Consider the following 27,399-nt stretch of genomic DNA (forward strand, 5'->3'; position numbering starts at 1 on the left):
TAACGTAACCTACAACGATTGTCGGTGCTATACAGGTACCATGACGAACCAAACATATACCAACATCGATGTATTATCGAAAACGGTATCGATATTCGTTTTTATGGTTTTTGATCCAAGTAAAATATGTGTAAGTATTCTTTTGAGCATATCATGACTTCAGTTTTTTGGTTTTGTCTTTTGATTATTGTACTGAGTGTCAGTATCGTACTGAACTAAATTTCCACCATGTAGGTCGATGTGAAAAGTAGCTTCAGTTTCCCCCATATACAACAAATAATACAGTTTTCAACCCATTTAAATTTATTTTTCATTAATAACTTGTGTTTGTTAACGGACCGTAACAATCCGTCACAAACTCCAATCCATAACAATCCGCCACCAACCCCGGATAAACCTTAGGGTATAAGGAGTGGTTAATCACTTGAGAGTTGTAAACTTAAAAATCAACCAATCAGAGTGTGCCATGTCAATCAGTGAAAAGTGTTTAAACTATGCTGAAAAGTGTTCGCAATGGTTAGACACTTGGTGAAGTGGTAAACTTTTTTTAAAAAAAAGGAAAAAAGTGTGATTGGTTGAGATGGCACGGACTCCACCACACACACCCCCTCACTCTCCTTCCTCCCTTCACCGCTTCGGCAACCCCTCACCGATTCATCAAAGTTTACCGCGCGGCAAAGGGGTCGGCGGCGGTGTTCCCGCGCGGCAAACACCCTTTGCCGCTCAACTTTTCCGACCACATCGGACGCCCTTATACAAAGCCAACGATGATAGACCATCACCGACGTCGAACAGTCCGTCACGGGCGTCGAAGACAACCTATAAATAGACGCTTAAGGATTCCGTTAACGTTACGTTTCCGACCCGATTTTCTCTCGATTGTCAGGCCCCCATACATAGTTTCTCAACATTTGTCCACAGTTAAGCTACGTGTAACGTTCGTGTGGGATTCCCGAGGCTAGTATATTATAGAAGTGTTTTGCAACGATCACCAAGGTTTAAGCTTTCACAAAGCCTAACTTAATCAGGTCAATATCTTTAACGCTTTCAAAACTTGAAAATGATTTATAACTTTGAAAATAACATGAGGATGTATTAAATACATTTAATGTGTAAGGTAATCTACTAGTATACGTATTGCTTGATCAACTAATACATGTGTTACATATGAAATGGCCATAATGGAGAAAGAATGGTCTTTGTTGTATGAAAAGATGTAAGTAGACCTACCTAAGCAATGATGCAAGTGTATACCATGGTTGTACGCTTAGGTGAAATAGCCTACTAAATGTGCAGATTTACTGTTAGAATTGTGATTAAACGACTCTAGTATTATTCGTGCTTAAAGTTGTTTGTGTATGTTAACATTATTCGCCAACTTTCGGTGACACTATTTTCAAAATGTTTCAAGTAATCATGAATAATTGATTAACAAGGTTAGATGCTTAAAGGATAATGAGTCGCTAGGCATAAATAAACCTTATGGTTAAATCGGTAAACTGTCAGTAGACAGATTTTGATTACTTTTTTGTAATAAAACGTTTTGTACGAACAGGGGTGTTTAAATCTTTGTCAAATAAAAGTATATTTTACTCAACTTATGCGTTATGAAAAAAAGGGTACTAACTAATGACCGCACGCCCGGTTATCAAAAAACAGGGGCGTGGCATTATTGATCAAGGCAATTACCTTTTATTTTTCAGTTATTTTCTTTATTATGACCTTGAACTTAATAAATAATTAGAAAAGTTAATAATCTGCGGATCAATAACAACCGATGTTTTAATGTCATATTGACATTTTAAGGTGATAAAACTAGGAGTGAGCAAACAAGTTGGACGCGCTGGAACTAGACCAAACCAAACCAACCCGAAACCGAGAACCCATAGTGGTGTATTTCAAGAACCAGAACTAGAATCGGCCCATCTACTATATGGTCGATTTGGTAATGTAACGGTTCCTAAAGATTCGGTTCTCATAACGTATCCACATAACCGAAATTTAGTTTGGCTATTGCTTTATGGCTGATGTGTGCAAATCAATTTATAGCCAAGACTGAGTAGAATGAAGTAATGAACCAATTACATACATTCATGTAAGGCATCTTTATCGGTGTAAGACCCATAGTTGTAATACTTAAAATTTTGTTAAAACACATATAATTAACCAGATCCCATGTATTAAACAAGAGGACTTTACAAAATGTAGAGTAAAAGTTAAATCTCATATTTCGAATAAACATTTCACTATCTCACAAGAGACATAATAAAAGACGGAATTAGTAAGCGTTCGGTTCTTGTCATGGACTGATCTTCCCTCCGATTCTTCATTGATAATTTACCTATCATATATTTACATAAAACGATTAGTAAAACCGATAGATTATTCTAAAAGGGCAAAAAAACACATTTCACGAAACTGGGCTACCCCGCGCGTCGCGGAGGGCGCCATCTGGTCCCTCGCGTGGCAAGTGGTACGATTATTTGACTTTCCACATTGACCGTGTCACACCCCAACCGATGGCGGAAACATCGGAGGGAGATGAAAACGAGATTGCAAGAGACTTCATAACACTATTAGTGACAATAATTAAATAATGGATTTCATTTCATTTCTAAAAGTCAATTACAAAGGTTGGAATCAAATACAACAACTTGAAATACAAGAATGACAATACAATAAGAATACAAAATTTTAAATGTGTATATAAGCATCCTACTATGTTCCATGCATCATCAACATCGTCTCAAAACCTGCAACATGTTTTAAAAGCATAGTTCAATACAAAGATATATTGGCGAGTATATAGGTTTTCATATATAGCATAAAAATAAGTTGTAAACAATTCCACATGGCAAGCTATTGAAACAAGATAAACAATAAAATCGGCATGTGTTTAACTAATCAAACCAATGATGAAACGCAATAAGCTCTTAACATAACCCAAAGTTTACAGGCGGTGCGTTAATACTATAGCTCTATATATGTCAAGGATAGGCTCGTACGAAGTTAATGATAAGTCTAACACAAAACGTATAACCCCAAGTTTAAAGCATCAAGTAATCAAGCAGGCATGCATGTATAAGGAATGTTTGTGCATTTAAGAATACAGTTTAAGTATAAGTTTTATAGATTAACATGTTACACCCCAAAAGGTGGTAAACGAAAAGGGGTTCAAGTATACTCACAGTTTTGCAAAGTTTCCTTTGGTGATTCCGTGAAGAGTTGGAGGTTGGAGCTTCAAAGCTTCCTTTAAAACCCTTAGTGTTTTATTTTAGAACTCTTAGAGTTCTCTTCCTTTCTTTGAAGATTTGAGAGAAGTAGAGAGGTTGAGAGAAGAATGGTTGGAACACTTAGTGTCCTTTTAGAATTCTTAGAATTCTTGATTTAAAGAGATTGAGAGAATTAGAGAGATGGAGAGAAGAATGGTATGAAGAAAATGGTAGAAGGAGGTTGGTATATATAGGTAGAGAAGGTGGAAAATGGTGAAATATGATTGGTTAAAAAAGATGGAAGAGGATTGAAAAGATGATTGGTGGAGAAAGGAGGTGGAAAAGGGTGAAATATGATTGGCTGTAACACCCCAAAATCCGAATGATTATATTTGCCGTATGTTCCTACATGACTTAGCATGAAATAAATAACTAGGCTATTTAACCTAGTTAAGTGTGTGGGTAAAAGTATTAAGTGACGAAAGTAGAAACAATTAAAGGATGAAAGTTGTGCCAAATATAATTTAGTGGCAAACTTGAGGGGGCTAAAGTGGGGCAAAATGAAAGTTGAAGTTATATATGAAATACACACACACACACACACACACACACACACACACGTACGTGTGTTCTGGAAGGAGCCAGGAAGCTCCATGAGAGCTCAAGAACCCTAATCAAGAAATCACCAAATTGAAAGGTTAAATGAAGCTTAAACTCGTAACCGAGCACGGATTATTGATCACCTTCACAAGGGGATCGCAAGGATGGATAACATGTCTACGGACTCAAGCACGGAGGCTAACGGGTCAAAAGTAAGCATGGAACCTATGCTTGATTTTGGACGCTCAAGGTAAGTGACTTTCGACTCACTTTTTAGTATACTTAAGAACTTTCTTGTTTATGAATGAGGGGAAATTATGTATGTTATGAAATGAATGAAGGTATTAAGATAAGTATTGATCTAGATAGTCGAAGGTAGTTTGTGGGACCAAACGGGTCGAATAAATAAGAATAAGTGAGGTAACGATAATAAAATTTGTAATGATTAAGGAGCCAGGGTAAGGATTCTTAGTCTAATATGTAAGGAATTATTTTACGAATGTTTAGGAACAAGTTTCAAGTGAAACGGATGCAAAACGAACAAGTTATGCGAATTTTGGTGTTAAAGTGGGGAGCTGATCTCGGCAACACCGTAGCTTACGGTGCCCACCGTAAGCTACGATAGGAGCTAGGACTTTCTTTCTGCCGTAAGGCTTTTTGGGGCCACCGTAAGCTACGGTAGCCACCGTAGCTTACGGTGGAGGTCAGATGCAAATGTAAAGTTTATGAAATTCTTTGTTTTTCCTTCGAATTCGGACCCCGTGGACCCATTCCAAGCCTCGTTAAGTCTTTATAATGTTCCTCAACCCTACCGAAAGGCTTGGTAAGTTACGGGTGAGTTCGGAACTCATTCTTAAGATCCGAAACATACCCGAAAGACATTTAAAAAGCGTTTACGATGTGTGAGTAAGATCGGGATGTGGGAGCGAGTATGTGGGGTAATGAACTAAGTATGTGGGTATGCATGTATAGATTTAACTTCATCCCAATACGCTTAAACTAATAAGTAATCATGAATAGGAGTGAGTATGTATATAAGTTTGTTCGTACATGTTTATTATACGAAGGTTTGTAATTAAGATACGATAGTAATTCGTGGAGAATTAAGTAAGTGGTATGTACGAGTTAGTATGTATGTATGAATGTATTTATGTAATTATGTAAGTATATGTACGTGTGAGCGAAGGTATGCACGTGTGTAGTTATGATTCGTTTTATGAATGCAGGTAAGTATGTAGTTATATATGCAGATCGGTATATATGTAGGTATCGGTGTATGTATGAACGTAAGTAGCTATGTATGGGCGTAAGCATTATCTATTCAGGTATGAAGGTACATACGCGTATAGGTATGAATGTATATATGTGGATGCAAGTATGTATATATGTATGTGAGTAGGTATGTTTGCATGTAATTATGTATGTATGTATGTGAGTGGGTATGTATGTACGTAGTTATGTATGATTGTATACGTGGTTTCAATACATTTAAGTATTGACATTATTAACAGTGTGCCTTGAGAATGAAATGTAGTGCAGGCACTCTATTGAAGTTACGCCAAGGATTAGACACCCGGATGGAATGACTAAATCTAGAAAGATAACGGGATGGAAAGTATATGTGGATCAAACGTAACGAGACTATATGATTAAGAATCTTGTTTGTATATAATGTATGCTAATGTTGCGAATGTATGTGGTGGGTGCAGGTTGTACGAATCACAGATTATCATCATGAGGAGTAGCGATCAAAGACCGAGTCACAAGATAGATTGTACGGGAATGCTTGAGTATGTAAATTGATAGACTTAAGTTATGCTTTTATTTTGTAAATGAGTACGAAGGATGCATATAATGTAAAAGGGTTATTTTATAATGAACTTTCAAGTAAGTCAAAACGTTTATAATGAAAGAAATTTTATGGTACGAATTTCCGCTGTGACTTTTGGTCAAATACGAATTAGGGTCTTACACTAAAGAAGGTGGAAGAGGATTGATGAGGTGGAAAAATGATTGGTATATTTCTTGGTATTTCTTGAGTATATATTATGTAATTGAGTATATAAAAAGTATAATTCAAGTATTGAGGATGTGTGTATAAGTATTTATACGTATAATTATGTCGGTTTGCGTATAAATATGTATTTAAATGATTGGTTGTACGAATAAAAAATATGTATAAAATATGAATTTTATTATGATTAACGCCTCAAATTATGAGATTAAAATTAAAATATGATTGTAAGGTTTCTAAAATTAGAATACGAATACGAACATTTTTAAAATAGAAATACGAAGATACGAGGCGTTACAGACCGGCTCCCTCGCGTGTCGCGGGGGGGCTTAGGATACTCCCCCACATGGCGTGAGGCTATTATACAGCAGGTTGCCAGCATCTGCTTGCTTTTCCCACACTTGAGACAATTTTCCAACTTTTCACCAAGTTTGTACCCACGTTGGCCCAAACCTAAATTTTCACACTTAGGACCTTTCCTTTTAAGCTTTAAACCCGAAATCTATAATCCAAGCCTGGATTCTTTAATTTCCAAATCCTTCATTCGGTTCGGTGTTTTACCCAAACTGACCTGTCATATGAGGCATTGAGCTTTCTAGCTCAATCCTCCTATTTTTCTTATTTTCATTCTCATTAGCTTCTACAACCCAATGGGTCGTTTATACCTTGGTTTTACATGTTTAATGCATTGTTTGTGGCCCTATAGACCGTAAACGACGTGTTTAGTTTTCCATTCATGGTTCTTGTTAATACCATGAATGATGACTATACTTTAATCAAATCTTACCATTGTCCATGACCATGGTTGTTTTCGTTAGGCAACACCTCCGCTTCTATGACCCTGCGAGTCATTTATACTTTGTTTTTACATGTCATTTTATACGGTTTACTTAAAACTCATTACCACTTGACCCAAGGGGTCTTTCCTTCTACTTCTTAATAGTGTTTACTTAACATCATTTCAACTTATCAAATTATAACGAATGTAGCTACGTACCTTAGAGATCACCCTTGATATGCTTCCTACCCGGCTCGGCTTACCCTAACCTCACTTGAGTTGCCTAAATTTAACCCAAGGGATCATTAGATTATCATATATGACCCTTTCCATTCAAGGATTGCTAGTGCTAGCAATCATTCCTCAACTTTCACCAAAGTTTTCATGAGTTATTAGCAATAAGTTTTCACTTAGGCATTTTATTAAACACTTGATGGGCATTATTTACATAAATTTTTAAATTGTAACATAATGTATGTGATGATTAGTACTGTATGAGTTCTTGCTTGCCACCTCATGTTTCATTGCCAACTAGCTTCCACGGTTCCACCCAAGGCCACCCGTAGTGGGGCTTGATATCACGCCAAAAGCTAGCCTCGCGCCCCCATAGCGCCGCCAACACCATTACGGCGGGCGCTATGGGGAGGTTTTTCTTCTCTGGCGCTATATCCTTCGCGGCGTGATGTTCTCCAACACAAATCCCCCCATTCACACACATATATATACATACATATGTATGTATATTGAAGGGCTTTATATAACCCCCTTACCACTACACCCTATTTTGATATAACGCCCCATAACGGCCCTCTCTTAAGCTTTTTGCCACGTGTCGTATAACGCCCTCAAATGGGCTTTATGACTACACAAGGTCTAAAGATACATTAAATCAATAAATTCCTCCACCTCAGTCTCACCAACCCACCGCTCAGTCGCTCACCAGATCGTATTTCAGTTTTCCCGTCATCAGAGTTTCATATAATGGAAAGAAAGAGTACCATCTAAGAAGAATTGAAGAGAGAGGGAGAGGGAGAGAGAAAGAGGGAGAGAGAGAGAGAGAAGAGGGTTGCGTTATCGCTGTCCGTTTTTGTCTTCCTGAGGTTGTTTTCGTGTTGGGTTTTCACTTTCCTAGCCTCTCAACCTCTTTATCTCTTCTATCTTTTAGTTTTAAAACAAATCGTGGATGATGGCTACAACAAGTGGTGGTAGTAGCGGAGAAGGAAACGAGCCACTGTTACCACCAACTACCACAGAGCTTAACCGAGTGCATGTTACCTTTTCAGACGATATTCATCCGCATACAAAAGAGGAAGCCTTTGGTTTCGTTGGTAACAACGTACGCTACTACCACTAACAATTCTGCTGCGGCGGTGGTAGAGGCACTGGTGGAGGTGCACTCTCATGACTTTATGGGTTGATGGATCTGATGCAACCCAAATAGAGCGAAGTATGGATAAGGGTTGTTCAGATAGGGATGAAGTGGATCAACGTAGAAGTGATTGTTGGCTACATCCAACTAATGCATGAAAGTGTAAGTTCTATCATAGGTGTTACCACTCCGTGAAAGAGATGGGTGATGGCGGTTTAGGCGATGATAACCGTTGTGTTGGCGGTGTCACCGGAGATGTAACAGTGATGGTTATGTTCTTCATGGCGGTGATGGTGGTGTAGTAAAAGAAAGATAACAGTGGCGGACCCAGGATTTTTTTTTCAATAGGGTCCATTTTTTTCGGTGTTCAAAATTTTCATAACAAAACGTTAAAATTTTCGGGTCGATCCTCGTTCGGGTCGAGTTAGAGCGAAGTTTGAATATAACAACCCTCCTAAAATATTTCCGACCCTCCTAAAAATATTTAGAATGTCCCTATATGTCTTAAAATACACCCCGTATACGAATAATGGAACCTAAATACTTTAATTTTGTAAAAATAAAATAAAAACAAAATCTGAGAGTCACTCGCAGGCTGCGAAGACCTTTAAGGTCTTCTACGCGGGGCGTGACAGCTAGGAGATCAGGCGGAACCCTAGCGTGCCACGTGTCAGCATCGTGGCAAGTCTACCCGGTGATTGGTCAAGGCTAGGGCCTACTACCCCTATGTCGCGGGCCGCGAAGGCTAAGCCTTCGGCTTACGCGGGGCGCGACGAAGTGCCTGATCAGCCCTATAAATACCTTCGATCGGCCTCAGTCCCAACTCGCTCAAACTTTTCAATTCTCTCTCTAATATCTGTAGTGTAGCCACTATACTCGGGCATTATACCCCCTAATAAGCGAAGCTCTACCTCGTTGTAAGTATCATAACCCCCGGTTACGTATTAGATACGCTGCCCGATTGATCTAGCACTTCGTAACGGCTGTCGAGGCTCTGCCCGACGTAGTCGTTGGAGTTCTGTCTCGGGGATGGTATAACTAATGTACATTTGGGTTATTATACTAACGCGTGTGCGTTGTGTAATTAATAGATTATAACCAGGAAAACACAAAGGAAAACCCTAAAGTAGCAATGTGAGTAATCCTCCTTTTTGCAAACTATTTTTACAAAACCTCAAATGTTTTACATTATATTAAACAGTGATTGAGTATTTGTATTCTACAATTATCGTCGGTATGTTGGGGTTTTGTATACAAAATTTGTTACTACACTGTGAGTAGTAACATGACCACAATTCGGGTTGACAGTACCGTGGGTGGTAATTAAAGTAGAAAAATAAACAAATGTAATTGCGAGATCGCCCACAATGCTGTAAACGGTTTTACCTGTCTCGATTAAATTGGGATTCACTCACCAGTATTTCCCACTCACAAAATGTTTTTAAACGCGTTTCAAGTAACAAAATGTGAAAGCCAAATAGAAGCCAGCTGGACAGCACTGAAGGCTTGGAAAAGTGGCTATAAAAGTTACCTAAATAAAGAAGATGTTTTATTTCAATAAAATAGGGTTAATCCCTATAAACCTTGTTTGTAACGAAAACTTGGGTTTTATCTCAATATAATTATTATTATAAAATGTGGTGTTTTACTCTAATAAAATATTTACTAACTACGGTCCTGATGAAATTTCCGCTGCCAAATAATGATTAACACCGATACCACTGATACTGGCCGCGGCCGCCCGTTCCCGGGTAATTAGGGGACGGGGGTTGCGACATTGAATGAGATAAAAAAACGGGCTATACAATGATTGAACCCATGACCTCTTGTTGGTAAAGAGGTGAGGTTTACCACTACACCAGCTTTCTTTTTTTTACGGTGTTCACCTAATTGTATTTATGGGGTCCTTATAAAATTTAATATACCAGATCTACTATTTTTTTTAAAAAACATTGGAATACGGGGATCTCGACCCGCTCTATGTGGGTCCGCCCTGAGTGGAAAGGTCAAATAGGGAGGGTGTCCAGTGTGTGGTTTTACATAAATGAAAATAGGAATTATTCAATGTAATGTAATTAAATAATAGGAAATCATTTATCTTTCAAAATGGACTGCTCTCCTACGTAATTTGTGTTGTTTTCTTAGAAGACCTTATTGTTTATTTTTTAAAGAAATAAGAAATAACACCTTAGTTATAAATAAAAAATTGTTTGTTAGAAATAATTAAATATTAGTAATTTAGTGGATGTCATTTTAACAAATTAAAAGAACGAAATTATTATTATAAATATCAATTGATAACAGGTATATGCTACAATATTTGGAGGGTATTTTTGTAACTTCGATGTTCATACAGTTTGATTAACCAACCAGGCATTTGCTATCAACGTCGTTCCTTCTTCTCTTTGTACTATCCAGAACAGAACAAGCTTGCACACCACCGCCACTACCGACTCCCTTCCATCTGCTGCTGATCATCGTTGATTGACACCACCACCAGCACCGACTCTCTTTCGCTCGCTCGTTGATTGAAGCGAATGGTCAATTCCAAACCAGGTTATGTGTATTGATGCTCTGATGTACCAGTTTCTTAGGCTATCTTTCATTAGGCCGTCTTTAGTTTACTCATACTCAGGAAAAGAATGCATCCATATTAAGGGCTTGTTTGGCTAAGCTTATTTAACTCAAAAAGGACTTTTTGTTAAAATGACTTATTGACTTATGATTTTTTTGAAAAGAAGTTTTTAAAAAAGTGTTTGGATTAGTTTATGGGGTGGGAAAAGCCAATAAGTCAATAAGTGGTTTTTTAAAAAGTTTTTGGCTTAGTTTATTCATGTAAAATGACTAAAAGTGACATTCTTTTATAAATCAATAAGTTATTTTTTAAAAAGTGTTTGGCTTAGATTTTTTTTTGTTTCTCTTCCATTCCTAATAAAATGTTTAATTTAAGAAAAAAAAAATTGTGCGGTATGCATCCATTATCTGATACATATACAAGATCAACATTCCTTGTAACATCTCTCACTAAAATTAATACTTAGTAGGTTAATTATTTATTAAGAAAACCCTAATTGAGAAACCCAATCAATTCTGCATAAACTCTAAAATTTTCATAACAATCGAAATCAGGATCAGGGCCCCTAAAACTCAGGGGGGATAAACCCTGATTGATAATTATCATCAAAAACCGCTGTCTAATTCGAAATTTCGTTGTACGTTGACTCATCCAAGCTATCTGGACACGAACCTACCCTACCCTAGAATTGTTACCCGCCGCGACACGCGACAGGGACCATGGAACCCTTCGCGACACGCGGGCGGTTCCAATTTCCAGTATATATAGAGGGGGTTGGGACTTGAAAGCTGGCCTTGGAACGACGTAAATTCTCGTTGTATACGTAGAGTTATAGCAGAAACAGTACAGTTAACACACACGATTCACGAAACGCTGCCGTAATCAGGGTAATAACTCGATCGCTATTACGATTCAACGTCCGATCGATTATAACTATCCAACGATTGTTTAAGTGCCGCTCAAATTGAGTTTATACTTTGTTATTCATCGTGATTTCGACTTGAATGTTTGAGTGCTGTTCGAACTCGGACTATACTCTGTCATTCGTTGTGAATCCGCTGAATTGTTAAGTATTGCACTTGTAAATCGTTGTGAAGGTTTAATCTCGTGAATTGTCGTAACTGCTGTATTAGTTACTAACCCGTTTGTGTGTGCATTGTTATTTAAATTAGGTTAATCAAGGCTAATCAGTAGGCTTATACTCTGCTCGTTAAGTCTGCAATGTGAGTCATTCTCTTTTTATCAACTGTTTTACAATACTCCAAATCATTTTCAAAGTTATAATTACAGTAATTAAGTTTATGTAATCACCAAATTACAGCCGGTATGTGGGGTATTGTGCACAGTATTATTGTTTTTATCACTTTAGGTGGGCGAACCTAATTAGTGATACCCGTCACCATTGGGGCAGCCAATAGGTGATATGACCACAGTCACCGAAGCGAGTCGAGTGACAAATACTGTGGGTAGTTGGTTTGATATCAGAAACATTGTAATCACTCTTAATACTGGGAATTATAACAAATGTGTCGTTTTCAGTAAAATGAATGATTTCACTCAGTATTTCCCCGCTGACAAAATCTTTTTCAAACATGTTTCAGGTGATCTGTTGTGAGCAAAGAAAAAGTGTCGTGGAGCACTGTAAGCTTAGAAAAGTGGCTCAATGTAAATAAATAAAGAAACATGTTTTGAGAAATAAAGATTTCCTAGTGAAATCACTTTATTGTAAATTATGGGATTTATCCCTATATTATATAAACGAGCTGTTTTAATATTAAAAGATCCTGTTTTAAAAAGACTTCCGCTGTCGCCTAAAATAAATACCACGGGATTTCCTGCCTCGCGGCTCTGGACCGGGTCAAACCGGGGCCGAGGGCCGTGACAGGAAAAAGGTGGTATCAGAGCCACTAATTTAAGCTTACTATTGATTTTAGCCTATTGAGAAATACTTAGGAATATAATTGCCATTCTGTGAATATATGTTTTACTAACTGATTAATTGTTAAGTTACAGTATGGGTAAACAAAAGCTTTCTGCTATCTACCACAAATTAGATACTGCACCCACAGAAAAAGGAACCTCTTCCTCCAAATACCCAGCAGATCTGGAAGAAGGGATTTTTGTCCGTAAGGCAAATTATGAAAATCCTCTCACCCTAGATAAAAGAAATTCGATTCTTAGGAAGGGACAAGAGAAAATAAAGAAACCCCAAGTCAAGAAAGTGAGGTTTAATCAAGAAACCCAGGAATTAGGCAATAGTCCACCTTGGGAAGACAAATTAGATGAAAAATGGGCAAATCTTTATATGCTAGCTACCATAGCAGAGAATGCAAACCTCTAAACTATCAAAAAGCTTGGTCTAGTAGAAAATCACTACCCAGTAAATAAATAAATCCTAGTGTGTTCTCTTTCCTGTTGTCTTTTGTACAAATCAGTATGCAATAAAACTTTAATGTTTATTTGTAAAACTTTGTTCCAAAGTTTTAACTTAGCATTTTTTGTGCATTTTGCATATATGCTATCCAGCATGAATGAGATATCGGAAGCATTTCAGAATCTCAACCTCTACCCAGTACCAATTGAAGTCTCCCACGACTTTACTGGTTATATTGCTGACATAGAGGAACCTCTGGAATTCCAAGCTCCACCGCTGGAAAAAGCAAAACCTAAAAAGAGAAGAAGATATGTAGGATGGAGAAAAGTGCGCAGAAGAAAGCCAGCCACTAGGAAACTCCCAAAAGTAGAAAACCCTATAGACAAAGGAAAAGGAATCGAAACCGGAAAAGGTTCTAAGCCAGCAGAGATAGAAATCAGGAAAGATTCTAAACAAAAAGGAATAGAAATTGGAGAGAGCTCTAGACAACCTGAGGAAATCACATTTCAAGACGAAATAGACCGTCTACTGGCAAATTGTGATGTCATTAGCCCTATCCATAATAATCTATATCCTTACCCGGCCGAAAACCAACTTCCTGTAAATCTAGAACCAGCTATTCCAGACCCACTAATCCACACTCGACCTTTAGGCCAAATGGAAGAGTGGTGGACGAATGACTGGCAATTCCAAAATATGATCAACAGTCCTTATTCCTTCCTCCCACAGTTTGATCCAGAACCTATCCCCAATCCTCCAATGAGCAACGAAAATCTAGCCGAACTTCGTCAGTTTGGTGAAGAGCTGATAGGTACAGGGAATAGGATCCGGGAAATGGGGGAACAAATCTCCTGGATGTATGACGAGAGGGAACATCGCTACTAACACTGCCAGTTGACCAACAGATAGGGGGTGGGAAGTGTGTCTGTATCATAATAGTAATAGTAAAATCTAACTCTGTAAAATGGGAAATAAAACATTGTAAGATAAACAGCGTGTATGGATGCCTATATAATTTATAAAACAAAATAGAAGTCGAACCATCGACAATTTTGGCTATATATATATGTGTTGTGAGAAAGATTTATGTGATTACTTGCAATTGTTTTATTTACAATCATTTGATACTAATAGTTATATCTATAATAATTATCAGATGGAAAACGCTAGTAATGACCCAGTTAATGAAGGGAATCAATCTGAGCAAAATCAGGAAAACCAATATATGACTAGACAAGATATTGAAAATATCATCACTCAAGGGATAGCTAATGCTATTCCTGCAATCATGGCTGCTGCTCAGAAACCTGTTGAACCGCAACAAATTATTCATAGTAAACGTACTCAGGAAGACAATTTTAGTCATAGTGTAAATGGAGGCGGCAATCATGATGATAATAATCCACGACAGGCTCCACCTCCTAAGAAAATAAAAGCTGCAACGCCTGGTTGCACTTACAAAGAATTTCTTGCTTGCAAACCTGCTGAATTTGTAGGCAACGAAGGAGCAACTGCAGTACTGCGTTGGTTAGAGAAAACCGAAGCAGTAATTGCAATAAGTAAGTGTGTCGAAGAAGATCAGGTTATGTATGCGTCGAATTTGTTCAAAGAAGGGGCGTTAGAATGGTGGAACACTGTATTACAAGCCAAAGGAAGAGGGATGGCTTATGCTATGAGCTGTGAAGAATTTAAGAATCTTGTAGAAAGAAAATATTGTCCTGAATATGAAAAGGAACAAATAACAAATAAGTTCCTATATCATCGTATGACGGGTGTCGATTGTCGTGGTTATACTTCGACATTCTTTGAATATGCTAGAGTGGTACCAACACTGGCTTCGCCAGAACCGGTACTCATTTCCCGTTACGTTTGGGGATTAATTAGTGAAATCCGTAACATCGTTAAAGCTGCGAGACCTCGCACTATTGACGATGCTGTGGAATTAGCTAATACCTTAACTGATGAACTGGTACGTACAAAAGAAGAAGATCGGAAGAAGGAATTGGCTCAAAAGATTATCCAAGGATTTCGTATGGGTAATAATAATAATAATAGGTTTAAAAAGAAAGGAATGAGGCAAGCCGCAAATCCGCCTTTTTGCAGAAATTGCAGAAAGAATCACTTTGGAAGGTGTAATGTGACGTGCAATTTTTGTAAAGCTATAGGACATAGTGAAGAAAACTGCAAAAAGAAAACCATAGTCTGCTATAACTGTGGAGAAACAGGACACTACAAAACAGAATGTCCTAAATTCATCAAAACCACAAACAATAAAGGCAAACCAGTTAATGGAACAACAAAGAAGAATGCCCGAGCATTCCAGCTAACCACCCAGGAAGCAGAACTCATTCCAGATGTGATAGCCGGTACGTTCTTAGTTCATGACGTGTTTGCAAAAGTATTATTTGACTCTGGTGCAAACCAAAGTTTTATCAATACTTCATTCTGCCAAGCTCTTAACTTACCCTTAACCACCCTTAGGCACATTTTTACAGTTGAAACGGCAGATGGGAATTCTGTTAACATAAGTAAAGTTTTGCAAGAAGGAAAGATAGAACTTTTAGGCCATAAATTTTCTGCAAACCTATTACCTATGAAATTAGCCGGATTCGATGTAGTATTAGGAATGGATTGGTTAATAGCCAACCATGCTCGAATCCTTTGTGATAAGAATTCCATAGAAATCCGTACTCCCACAGGAGAGGTAATTTTAATTACAGGAGATAAACCACGAAATCCACTGAAATTCATTTCAGTAATGAAGTTGGCTAGTTATTCAAGAAAACAAGAAATGGTGTATATGATTTCGGTAATCACTAAAACTAAAAATAAGGAACTCCAGGACATCCCTATAGTCTCAGAATACCCAGACGTTTTTCCAGAAGAATTACCTGGATTGCCACCCGATAGAGAAGTAGAGTTTAGAATTCATCTAATTACGGGTACTACACCGATAGCCAAGGCACCTTATCGATTAGCACCCACCGAAATGCTAGAATTGAAGAAACAGTTAGATGAATTACTAAGCAAAGGATTTATACAACCTAGTTCATCCCCTTGGGGAGCACCAGTGTTGTTTGTGAAAAAGAAGGACGGATCAATGAGAATGTGTATCGATTATAGAGAACTGAATAAGGTTACAATTAAGAATCGATACCCATTACCTAGGATTGATGATCTTTTTGATCAATTGCAAGGAGCTAGGTATTTTTCTAAAATAGACTTGCGCTCCGGATATCATCAATTGAAAGTACAAGAAGAAGACATACCTAAAACTGCTTTCAGAACTAGGTATGACCATTATGAGTTTACAGTCATGCCCTTTGGACTAACAAATACCCCAACAGCATTTATGGACATGATGAATCGGATCTGTAAACCATATTTGGATAAATTTGTAATCGTATTCATCGACGATATACTTCTTTATTCCAAAAGTCAGGAAGAACATTGCCAGCACCTGCATACACTCTTAACTTTGTTAAGAAAGGAAAAACTTTATGCCAAATTCTCAAAGTGTGAATTCTGGTTACAAGAAGTACAATTTTTAGGTCACATGGTGAATCACGAAGGAATTCACGTAGATCCTGCTAAAATAGAAGCAATCACTAAATGGAAGGTTCCGCAAACCGCTATGGAAATTAGAAGTTTTCTAGGATTAGCTGGATACTACAGGCGATTTATTAAAGATTTTTCTAAGATAGTTGTACCTTTGACTAAGTTGACCTGTAAAGCCGCTAAATTTGAATGGGGGCGTAGACAAAAAGAAGCTTTTAAGATTTTAAAGCACCTATTGACGAATGCTCCGATTTTAGCATTGCCCGAAGGAACAGAACATTTTGAAGTATATTGTGATGCTTCAAAATTACGATTCGGATGTGTGTTGATGCAACGCAAAAAGGTAATTGCGTATGCCTCTCGGCAGTTGAAAAAGCACGAAGAAAATTATACAACTCATGACTTAGAATTAGGAGCCATAATTTTTGCCCTTAAGATTTGGAGACACTATCTGTACGGAAGTAAGTTTACTGTTTATACAGATCATAAAAGTTTAAGGTACATATTTGGGCAAAAAGAGTTAAATACGAGGCAAAGAAGATGGATGGAAATCCTAAGCGATTACGACTGTGATATTCAATATCACGAAGGAAAGGCAAACGTAGTCGCAGATGCCTTAAGTCGTAAGTATCAGGAAAAACAAAAATGAGTCCGTGCCCTTAGATTAAATCTACAAGTAGATTTAATGGAACAATTAAAGAAAGTTCAGGAAACAGCAATCAAGGACGATGCTGAAGGAATGAAAGGTTATATAAAGGAGCTAGAACAAGGAAAAGATGGAATTTGGAAATTCCACAAGAAACGAATTTGGGTACCTAAGCAAGGAGAATTAAGAAATAAGATTTTAGAAGAAGCCCATAAATCTAGGTATACTATGCACCCAGGAAATAATAAGATGTACCAAGATTTAAGTAATAATTTCTGGTGGATAGGTATGAAAAAGGATATAGCTAAATACGTGTCTAAATGTCTTACCTGTTCACAAGTTAAAGCCGAACATCAGAAACCTTCAGGACTACTACAACAATTGGAAATGCCTGTATGGAAATGGGAACTCATAACAATGGATTTTGTTACTAAGTTACCCAAAACCAGAAAATGTAATAATGCGATTTGGGTAATCGTGGATCGATTAACCAAATCAGCTCATTTTCTACCAATGAAGGAAACTTTTAGCATGGAAAGGCTAGCCAAGTTATACGTAGATGAAGTAGTATCTTTACATGGAGTCCCACTCTCCATTGTATCGGATAGGGACAGTCGTTTCACTTCCCATTTTTGGACTAGTTTCCAGAAAGCAATGGGAACCCGACTAAATTTGAGTACGGCATATCATCCACAAACAGACGGACAAAGTGAAAGGATGATACAAACCCTGGAAGACATGCTTCGGGCATGTGTAATTGATTTTGGTGGTAATTGGGATAGCCACTTACCCTTAATTGAATTCTCCTATAACAATAGTTATCATTCAAGCATCGAAGCTGCTCCATTCGAAGCACTGTATGGACGCAAGTGCAGAACCCCAGTTTGTTGGGCAGAAATAGGAGAAAGTCAATTATCAGGTCCAGAAATTGTACAAGAAACCACCGACAAGATAACTCAAATCAAGGAAAGACTAAAAACTGCTAGAGATCGCCAGAAAAGCTATGCAGACAATCGTCGTAAACCACTATAATTTCAAATAGGAGATAAGGTACTCTTGAAAGTCTCTCCTTGGAAAGGAGTAGTACGATTTGGTAAGAAGGGAAAGCTGAGTCCAAGATACGTCGGACCATTTTTAGTAATACAACGAATAGGACCAGTTGCTTATCGCTTACAACTACCAGAAGAATTAGCTGGAGTACATGATGTATTTCATGTATCCAATCTCAAGAAAAGTTTATGTGATGAATCCCTGGTAGTACCTCTTCAAGATGTAGAGGTAAATGAAAAGTTAAAATTCGTAGAGAAACCACGGCAAATAGAAGATAAGAAAGTCAAGTTTCTCAACCACAAGCGACTAGTGCTAGTCAAAGTCAAATGGGATTCAAAAAGAGGACCAGAGTACACTTAGGAACTGGAATCAGAAATGAAGCGGAAATACCCTCATCTATTCTGAATCTCGAGGACGAGATTTTTCTTAAGGTGGGGAGGATATAACATCTCTCACTAAAATTAATACTTAGTAGGTTAATTATTTATTAAGAAAACCCTAATTGAGAAACCCAATCAATTCTGCATAAACCCTAAAATTTTCATAACAATCGAAATCAGGATCAGGGCCCCTAAAACTCAGGGGGGTAAACCCTGATTGATAATTATCATCAAAAACCGCTGTCTAATTCGAAATTTCATTGTACGTTGACTCATCCAAGCTATCTGGACACGAACCTACCCTACCCTAGAATTGTTACCCGCCGCGACACGCGACAGGGACCATGGAACCCTTCGCGACACGGGGGCGGTTCCAATTTCCAGTATATATAGAGGGGGTTGGGACTTGAAAGCTGGCCTTGGAACGACGTAAATTCTCGTTGTATACGTAGAGTTATAGCAGAAACAGTACAGTTAACACACACGATTCACGAAACGCTGCCGCAATCAGGGTAATAACTCGATCGCTATTATGATTCAACGTCCGATCGATTATAACTATCCAACGATTGTTTAAGTGCCGCTCAAATTGAGTTTATACTTTGTTATTCACCGTGATTTCGACTTGAATGTTTGAGTGCTGTTCGAACTCGGACTATACTCTGTCATTCGTTGTGAATCCGCTGAATTGTTAAGTATTGCACTTGTAAATCGTTGTGAAGGTTTAATCTCGTGAATTGTCGTAACTGCTGTATTAGTTACTAACCCATTTGTGTGTGCATTGTTATTTAAATTAGGTTAATCAAGGCTAATCAGTAGGCTTATACTCTGCTCGTTAAGTCTGCAATGTGAGTCATTCTCTTTTTATCAACTGTTTTACAATACTCCAAATCATTTTCAAAGTTATAATTACAGTAATTAAGTTTATGTAATCACCAAATTACAGCCGGTATGTAGGGATGAGCAAGTGGTATCAAATACCGATCCCATCCCGATCCCATCCCGATCCCGAAAATACCATACCGAAGCCGTTTCGGTATCGGTTTCGGTATCCACTTTTATTGTTTTTTATCACTTTAGGTGGGCGAACCTAATTAGTGATACCCGTCACAGGCCTCGGTTCTGAAACCGAAAATCACATTACAACACTATATCAAAAATTATCAAGCTACTGGACAAACAATCATCAAAATTCAGGAAATTTGCAACTAATGAAGCACATGAGATAACAGTGAATCAAAGATAATACACATCATAAGATATTCATACTCCTAAAACAATTAAAACTGATCCCAGATCAATATTTTCGTCACAATTTAATGCAATAAGCAATCACAAACACGCTAAATGATCATAAACAATCTACCGGTGAGTCATGATATAAAACATATTCAAACAATCAACGAATTGAAAAACATAAACAAACAATAGCAGAAATTGATTTACAGAAACAGCTGCCGGAACTAACATTAGCGGAACAAGGAGAAGGGGACGTGAAACCGATGTTTGGGAGCCGGAACTGGCGTCTCCAGAACTGGAGTCGCCGGAATTGGAGTCGCCGGAACTGGGAGCCGGATCTCGGATCGCTGTAGAGTGATGTTGGCAGCTGTGGAGAAAAGAAACAACAGCAAAGATTTCATATGTGTAGGGCATAGGGGTAATTTGTGTCACCCCTAACCGATGGCGGAAACATCGGAGTGAGACGAAAACGAAATTGTTCGAGGCTTCATAACACTATTGCGAAAATATTTAATTCAAAATCTGATTTCATTTCATAACAACATTGTCAAGTACAACATGTGAAATTCAAATTACAACAATTGTTCCAAAATACAACAATAACACAAGGAACAAAATACAATATTGTTTAAAAGATATAACAAGGTACAAGAATGGGTTTCTAAAATATCCCCTACTAGATTTCATCAAGTCAACATAATCAACCCGCAACATGTTTAAGATATATGGTTCAATACAAAATGTATTTGCGAGTATACAAGTTTAATACATAGCATAAGTATAATATGATTTAAACGAATCCACATGGCAAACTTAGTTATCAAGATTAACGTAAAACTGGCATGTGAATACACAAGTCAACCCTCTGATTACCGCAAGTATAAAAGACTTAACATGACCACAAGACTACGGGCGGTGCGTTACCCCTATAGCGCTATACATGTTAAGGGGAGGCTCGTACGAAGTTAATGACAAGTTTATCACATAAGAATGTTCCAGAAACACGAATCAAGTATAATTTTTGAGCATGCATGTATTGGATTGTTTGTGTGTTTGCATAAAATGTAAGTGTAATAGTGTAGGTTAATAAGTAAACATATTGCACCCAAAAGTGTAAAATAGAATAGGGCGTTCGAGTATACTCACGGTTTTGCTAATCTTCTTAGTTACACCCGCAAGTGGAAGAGTTGTTGACGAGGGCGCCTGGAACACCGAGGTTACCCTACAGGTGGGTAAACAAAAGTGTGAGTGTTGGAGTTGAATGGAGGATTTGGATTCGGAATTAAAAGTACATAAGTATATAGTATGAAAGTATAACTTAAACCGAAAAAATATATTCCGTCCAGGCACTTGTTATGATACTGAGTTTCTGTGGTTTTACGGGTCCTGATTTGCCCGTCAGAATCAATAACAACGAACATGGAATCGAAATAAACGGAAAACTAAACTTCACAACTCAGTTCGGGCGAATGGACCATTCGCACGGATGACAGACACCCTTCACACGAATGGGGTTACCCTTCGTGCAAATGGGGCCTGTTTGGTGCGAACCGAACTTCATCTGAACGTTCTAACTATGAAACAGTCACGTTGTGAGTCCAGTTGTGTTATTTAGCTATATTATATAGTATATTAACAATCCAAAATGTCATATAGATCACAGAAGTCATGCATGGAGGTAATAACCTCGTTATAGTTCACCAAAGCACAAGTTAGTTAACTAAGTTAACAAACCGGTTGGTAATGAATACAGAATGTAAATAACAGAATTTAAATACCAAACAACCGAACAAGGACAACCTGGGTGTGCCGTCTCAACATGGAAGGTATGAACCAAGTGTTGGAGGCTGGGCGGGGTTAACTTATTCTAGGTTACATGTTAAAATACCATTTTGAATTAAATTGATTATAGATGATATGTTAAAATTCTATTGAATGGGAGGAGTTCTCATGGTTCTCGCAACTGGTAGTGATTTCTCCTTGAACCGAATCCATATCGATATCATCTATACTATAAATATGCTATTTTGTCAATATCAAACAACTTTAGCCCCTCAACTTTAATAAACATCTGTAACCTCTCGACTTTAATAATTGCATATTTAACCCTTCAACTTTTACAGTGACATGTTTAGCCCCTAAACTAAAACAACTTTAGCCACTCAATTTTAAAAATAAAAGACTTTAGCCCTTTAACTTTATTAATGACATGTTTAACCCCTAAACTACATCAAGCAACTTTAGCCCCTCAACTTTAATAATAACATGTTTAGCCCCTCAACTTTAATAATAATATACACAAAAATAACTTTAGCCGCTCAACTTTATTAATAAACAACTTTAACCCCTCAAATTTAATAATGACATGTTTAACCCCTTAATTAAAACTTCAAACAACTTTAACTCTCCCGATTTGGTTCTTTTTATTTATGTTGCGAACTCGATGTGGAGCGCGGAATGTAATCCACTAATTTACCATAAAAACAAAATATCGTTAGTTTGGACATTAATTATAAAAAATAATTGATCTACTTTTACAAATAATTATTTAATTTGTTGGCAACGTGTACCACATTTTACCTTTTCTTAGTTATTTTTATGGATCTTGTTGTTGACATCCAACATATTATAAAGCTCATCTTTTAATAAATCTATATATTATATATCGAGAGAGAAAGAGAGATACACATATTATTATATTGTATTCGAATTTATATAAAACATTATAAATTGAAGTACAATTTCAGTCCTTGTAGCTTACATCAGATCGGACATACAACCCCCATTTGTCAATTTCGACCATTCCACCCTTATGGTTGTCAATTGCAATCAATAACATCCTTATTGTAAACGGCGTTAGTTGAACGTTAGTAATATGGTTAAATAACCATAATACCCTAAGGGACGAAAATCACAATTGAAAAATATCATCTCCCCTTTTAGGTGTGTGCAACACAAAACCCACCATCCTATTCTCTATTTCAACTTCCTAAAATCCTAAAATGGAATCAACCTCATCCAACACAAGCAATACGACCGCTCGTGCCTACGATCGATTAAAGACCGACAACAACTTTTTGTATGATAAGGAAGCAACTTTTACTTCTTGATAATATAAGTTTCTGAAGGGGTATGGTCCCAAATCTCGCACCAAAGCAGTCGCGAGTGACCATCACTCTTATCAAATACTCCCACTAGCAAGGACTTATCTGCGTCCGTGCGGGCACGCGTGAACGCGACTGGCGATTCCAATCAGTCAAGTGATGAGAAGACTTACCTTATGTATGAAAACGGATGTTTTTGTCACGACAAGGGATGTGGTAACAACAGCAGTTACGCACATAGCGATGCGGCTTAACACCGCATCCTGTACACATCTTCGTCAAAGCAAGGGACGCGGAAACAACCGCGGTTACCGCAGATAGCGATGCGGCCCAGCACCGCATCTTATTGACGACGCAAGAGGGACTGAGACCTTGACTCAGGTGGCCAAAACAGCAAGTGGCACTGATGACGGTCATCTGTCAGCCCACATGTAAGCAACGCTAGCACACAGACTGACAGCCACAGTGGGACGTGGCATCGCCTCCATGGCCTACGTGCCTGACATACCTACAAGGGGCTGTGCATTGTCAGTCTAGCCACTCAATTACCCTCCTTCATTCCTCGGTGATATACACCCATCCCCATCCTCCTTGTTACGAGTCACGGTGTGTTTTCCTTGTGCAGGAGACAGATCAGCGGACGATCCAGCCACCGATCCTCAGAAAGAAGGGATTAACCCTACTTGACGAGACCAGCGAATTAACCTCTCTTGGTTAACCACTGTTTCATCATTGGTGCCCAACGCTACTCTTAGCACTTATTTCCATCTCTCTCTTTCTTAAAGATCATATCTGATCGTCAACACAATGCTACTGGGGAAAACTTTACCCCCGCAAACGCAGGACCTACGGGGAACATCTCCCGGTCCAACGAATAGGCCACATTGGCACCTCCGAACAGGGGACGCTCCCACCGTGTTCATTCCGGACTTTTTGCAGTACGCCTCAGTACTGTCACTAGGAGTGGATCTCCACACCCGATACTTCCAACAACAGGCTGCTCTCGCTGCAACCTATAACAAAGGTTGTGCAAATGCACAAACACCCAGAGGGCCTACACCCACGCCGTATACACCTGCGGCTCGTATCTTGCAATACGAGGGCAGGGCATCAACACACCCCGCTTCCCGGGATAGGCGTGGGCCACGTGGACCCTCCTACTATAGTGTCCATACACTCCAGGAAGATGACTCCACCTATGGGTCCCGGGCCAGGGGACCGGTTCATGACTGCCTGGGCCCACATGGAGAATATCTACGAGAGTCAGCTACTCGCCAAGGGTCCGGTATACACAGCCTTTTGGGACCGCACGCCCACAATGAGTGATACGACCGCACCGACCCAGACGACCATACGTAATACGGGGACTCTCAATCGGGTTACAGCCAATCGGGGGATTACAATTACTATCCCCCCACACAACCCCGCACCATATACGATCGCGCTGCAAAGCACGATCAGGATCAACCCTGCAGGCCAAAGTCCGCCGCCGAAAACTCCAAATTCATTAGGGAGATTCCCAGCCCCACTCACCACGAGCAAACTTCCGCTCACGGTAGGCAAGTACAATGGTTCGTCGGACCCCGACGACCATATGAACATCTTTACCGGGGCTGGGGTCATCGGTCGTTGGAAAGAACCCACCTGGTGCCATTTTCCCCCAGACCCTCACCGGACTAGCGAGGGCCTGGTTCGATTCTTTGCTAGTAGGATCACTAGCCTCATTCGAACAATTGCAAGAGAAATTTCTTGCTCATTTCAGCCAGCAAAGACGTCACAAGCGCGATTCGTTAGACGTCATGAGCATCTGGCGCGGGGAGAACGAAAGTTTAGAAGCTTTCGTCTTCCGCTACAACAAAGAGTGCCTCGAAATCGGCGGGGTAGCAGACCAACTGGCCCAAAATCATTTCCTCCGAGCAGTCAACCACCATGAAATGATTATGACAATATCGGGCAAGGATGGCTTGCCAGAGAAATGGGACGACATCATGGCGACAGTCAAGACATACGCCCAAACCACACGGTCTCTAAGGCCCAACACTGGCAAAGCACGTCCCCAGGCGGAGGGACAATCCTCCCGCCAAGAGTCCAAGCGCAACAACAACAAGCGCAATCGGGATACGTGGAATCGCGGCAACGATTCCAAACCGTACGCCCCGCGCGGGTATCAGCCCGACGCCAGGGCAACCATTAATGCCCAGCGAGATCAGCGGGCATCCAAGAAAGAGTCTCAGGACCGCAATTGGACCAAGCTCACGAAGTCGCCAAGGGACGTCCTCCACACGGACGCGCAGTTCTTAAGACTGGCCCAACCAATGAAGTCTAAAAAACAAAACATGGCCCTATATTGTGAATACCATAAAGAATCGGGCCACTCCACAAACAATTGCATCAATCTCCGCTTGGAGATTGAACGAGCCCTAAAAGAGGGGAAGCTGCAACACATGTTGCCAACTGCGCCAAAGCAAACTAAGCGCATCACCCCCAACGACGAGGGCACCTCCGGCGGCAAGAAGGCCATGTATGTGGCAAGCACACACATGATCAGTGGGGGCCGCGGAAAGCCGCGCAAAGCAGCGAGGAGAGGGGACGGAGACTAGCGTGACGAACAAGTCGTTTTCCCCAAAGTTTGAGGGGGACCGCGCGACAGGAGCGCCGTCGTCATCACTGGCTACCTGGCTCATTACTGCACCGAGCGTCTATTTATAGACCCGGGAAGTACCTCCGATATCATTTACGAGCAATGCTTCAACCAATTCGATCAAGAAGAAAAAGATCGGTTGCAGCCGGTGGACTAACCGTTGGCCGTGTTTGCGGGGGAAACAGTGTTCCCCCTGGGCCAAATCACATTCCCCGTGCGCCTTACCAACAGTAAGCACACGCGGGTCGAGGAGGTAAATTTCATGGTTTTACCCCACACCTCCCGGTACGACGTGCTTCTCGACAGAGAATCACAGGGCGATTTCAACATGATAACGTCCGTTCCCCACTCTGCTATCGGTTTTCCAACCGAAACGGGGATCGCGATAGTCTATGCTCGAAGAGAAGTAATGTCAACGGACGAACGGCGTCCGGCCAAAACGGCAAGGCTGACCCCGAACACCGAGCCAGAAAAATGGGTACTTAATGCAAGGTACCCCAAACAGACGGTCACATTGGGTCATGCCTTGTCCAACAACACAAGAGCGCGCCTGAAACAACTTCTCTTCAGGAATAATGTAAGACCCCAAAATCCGGGTGTCTCACAGTTGGGAAATCATTGCATAAATGGTCCAAACACTTGAAAATTTTAATTTTTATTATTAATTTCATAATTTGAAGAATGCGCAGCGGAAAACATTTAAATCAAATTCCCAATCATGGGAAACATCCAAACTAAAAAAATAAAATTTTAATGTTTAAACTTTATTTATTAAAGCATCGTCTTCAACTAGAAATGCCATCTTCAAATGTCGGGTAGCTTCATGCAACGTCCAAGAGGCCATCGTTCATCCATCTAACCTGAAATCAATCTAACATGCATGCAAAAGTCAGCTAGGCTGAGTGAATTCAAGTTTTTTTTAATACTGTAATACAATAAAATAGTTGTAAAACATTTTCATCACATCGTCTTAAATAAACATCAACTTCTTTGAAACATTCTTTAAGATAACCTCAAACACTCGTTCAAATGGGTCAAGCACATAACAATGGGTCTCCTCGACCTTTAAAGCAAAACACAAAGTAAGGAAAAAGGACCCTTTTTGCCCCAAGGACCTCTAAACTGTGAGGGGTCTTCCCACCAAGACAGATAGATACGGTTAGGGGACTTCCTCTGCCCCAAGGACTGTTAAGTTGTGAGGACTACTTCTGCCCACATAAGTCAACTAAACAGTTAGGGGACTTTTCGACCCAGTCATGGCAAGACGTAAAACCTACACATTCACATTCACATTCATCTTCACATATAGAATAATGCAATATAATATATTACATCATGATCATAAATAAATGTAATTGTTTTATCTACAAATTCATCTTTAATGGGTGAAGCACACAACATAGATCTCCTCACCTTAAAACCCAAACACAAAGTAGGGGATAAAGGAATTTTTCTTCTCCTCTTACCTCAAGGGCAGATAAACTGCTAGGGACTTCCTCTGTTCGACCTAGTTGTGGCATGACCCAACACATCACACATATGTCCATAAATTTGGGCAAGCAAATAATCTTCATGTATAGTTATAATGTAGATTAAAGTAACCAAACAAATGTCGTAGAAGTTTATCATCAATTTAATACATCCAGCATGCTTATAAGCCCTTAAACTTTGAGACATTGAATAAAGAACATCATGAACTTACACTTAAATACATACGTGTGTGTATATATATACTTCAACCATCATACGTGTATCTTCGTACCTACACCCCTCATAAATATATATTCCCTCATAAACTCGAGTATTTATATAACAATATATCTATATAAATTTGTTCTTATATATATGTAAACATATAT

General features: G+C 39.2%; 1 long non-coding RNA gene across 1 annotated transcript; it reads right to left on the bottom strand.

Annotated features, from left to right (window-relative positions):
* Positions 1-2,589: 2,589 nt before the first annotated feature.
* On the bottom strand, positions 2,590-3,281 carry LOC110874261. Its single transcript, XR_002555782.2, has 2 exons — positions 3,189-3,281; positions 2,590-2,753 (listed from the first exon to the last, which is right to left on the bottom strand). It is a non-coding gene; the product is annotated as an uncharacterized LOC110874261 (long non-coding RNA).
* Between the last annotated feature and the right edge of the window lie 24,118 nt (positions 3,282-27,399).

This window comes from Helianthus annuus, chromosome 9 (genome assembly GCF_002127325.2).
Source record: "Helianthus annuus cultivar XRQ/B chromosome 9, HanXRQr2.0-SUNRISE, whole genome shotgun sequence".
Lineage (NCBI taxonomy): Eukaryota > Viridiplantae > Streptophyta > Magnoliopsida > Asterales > Asteraceae > Helianthus > Helianthus annuus.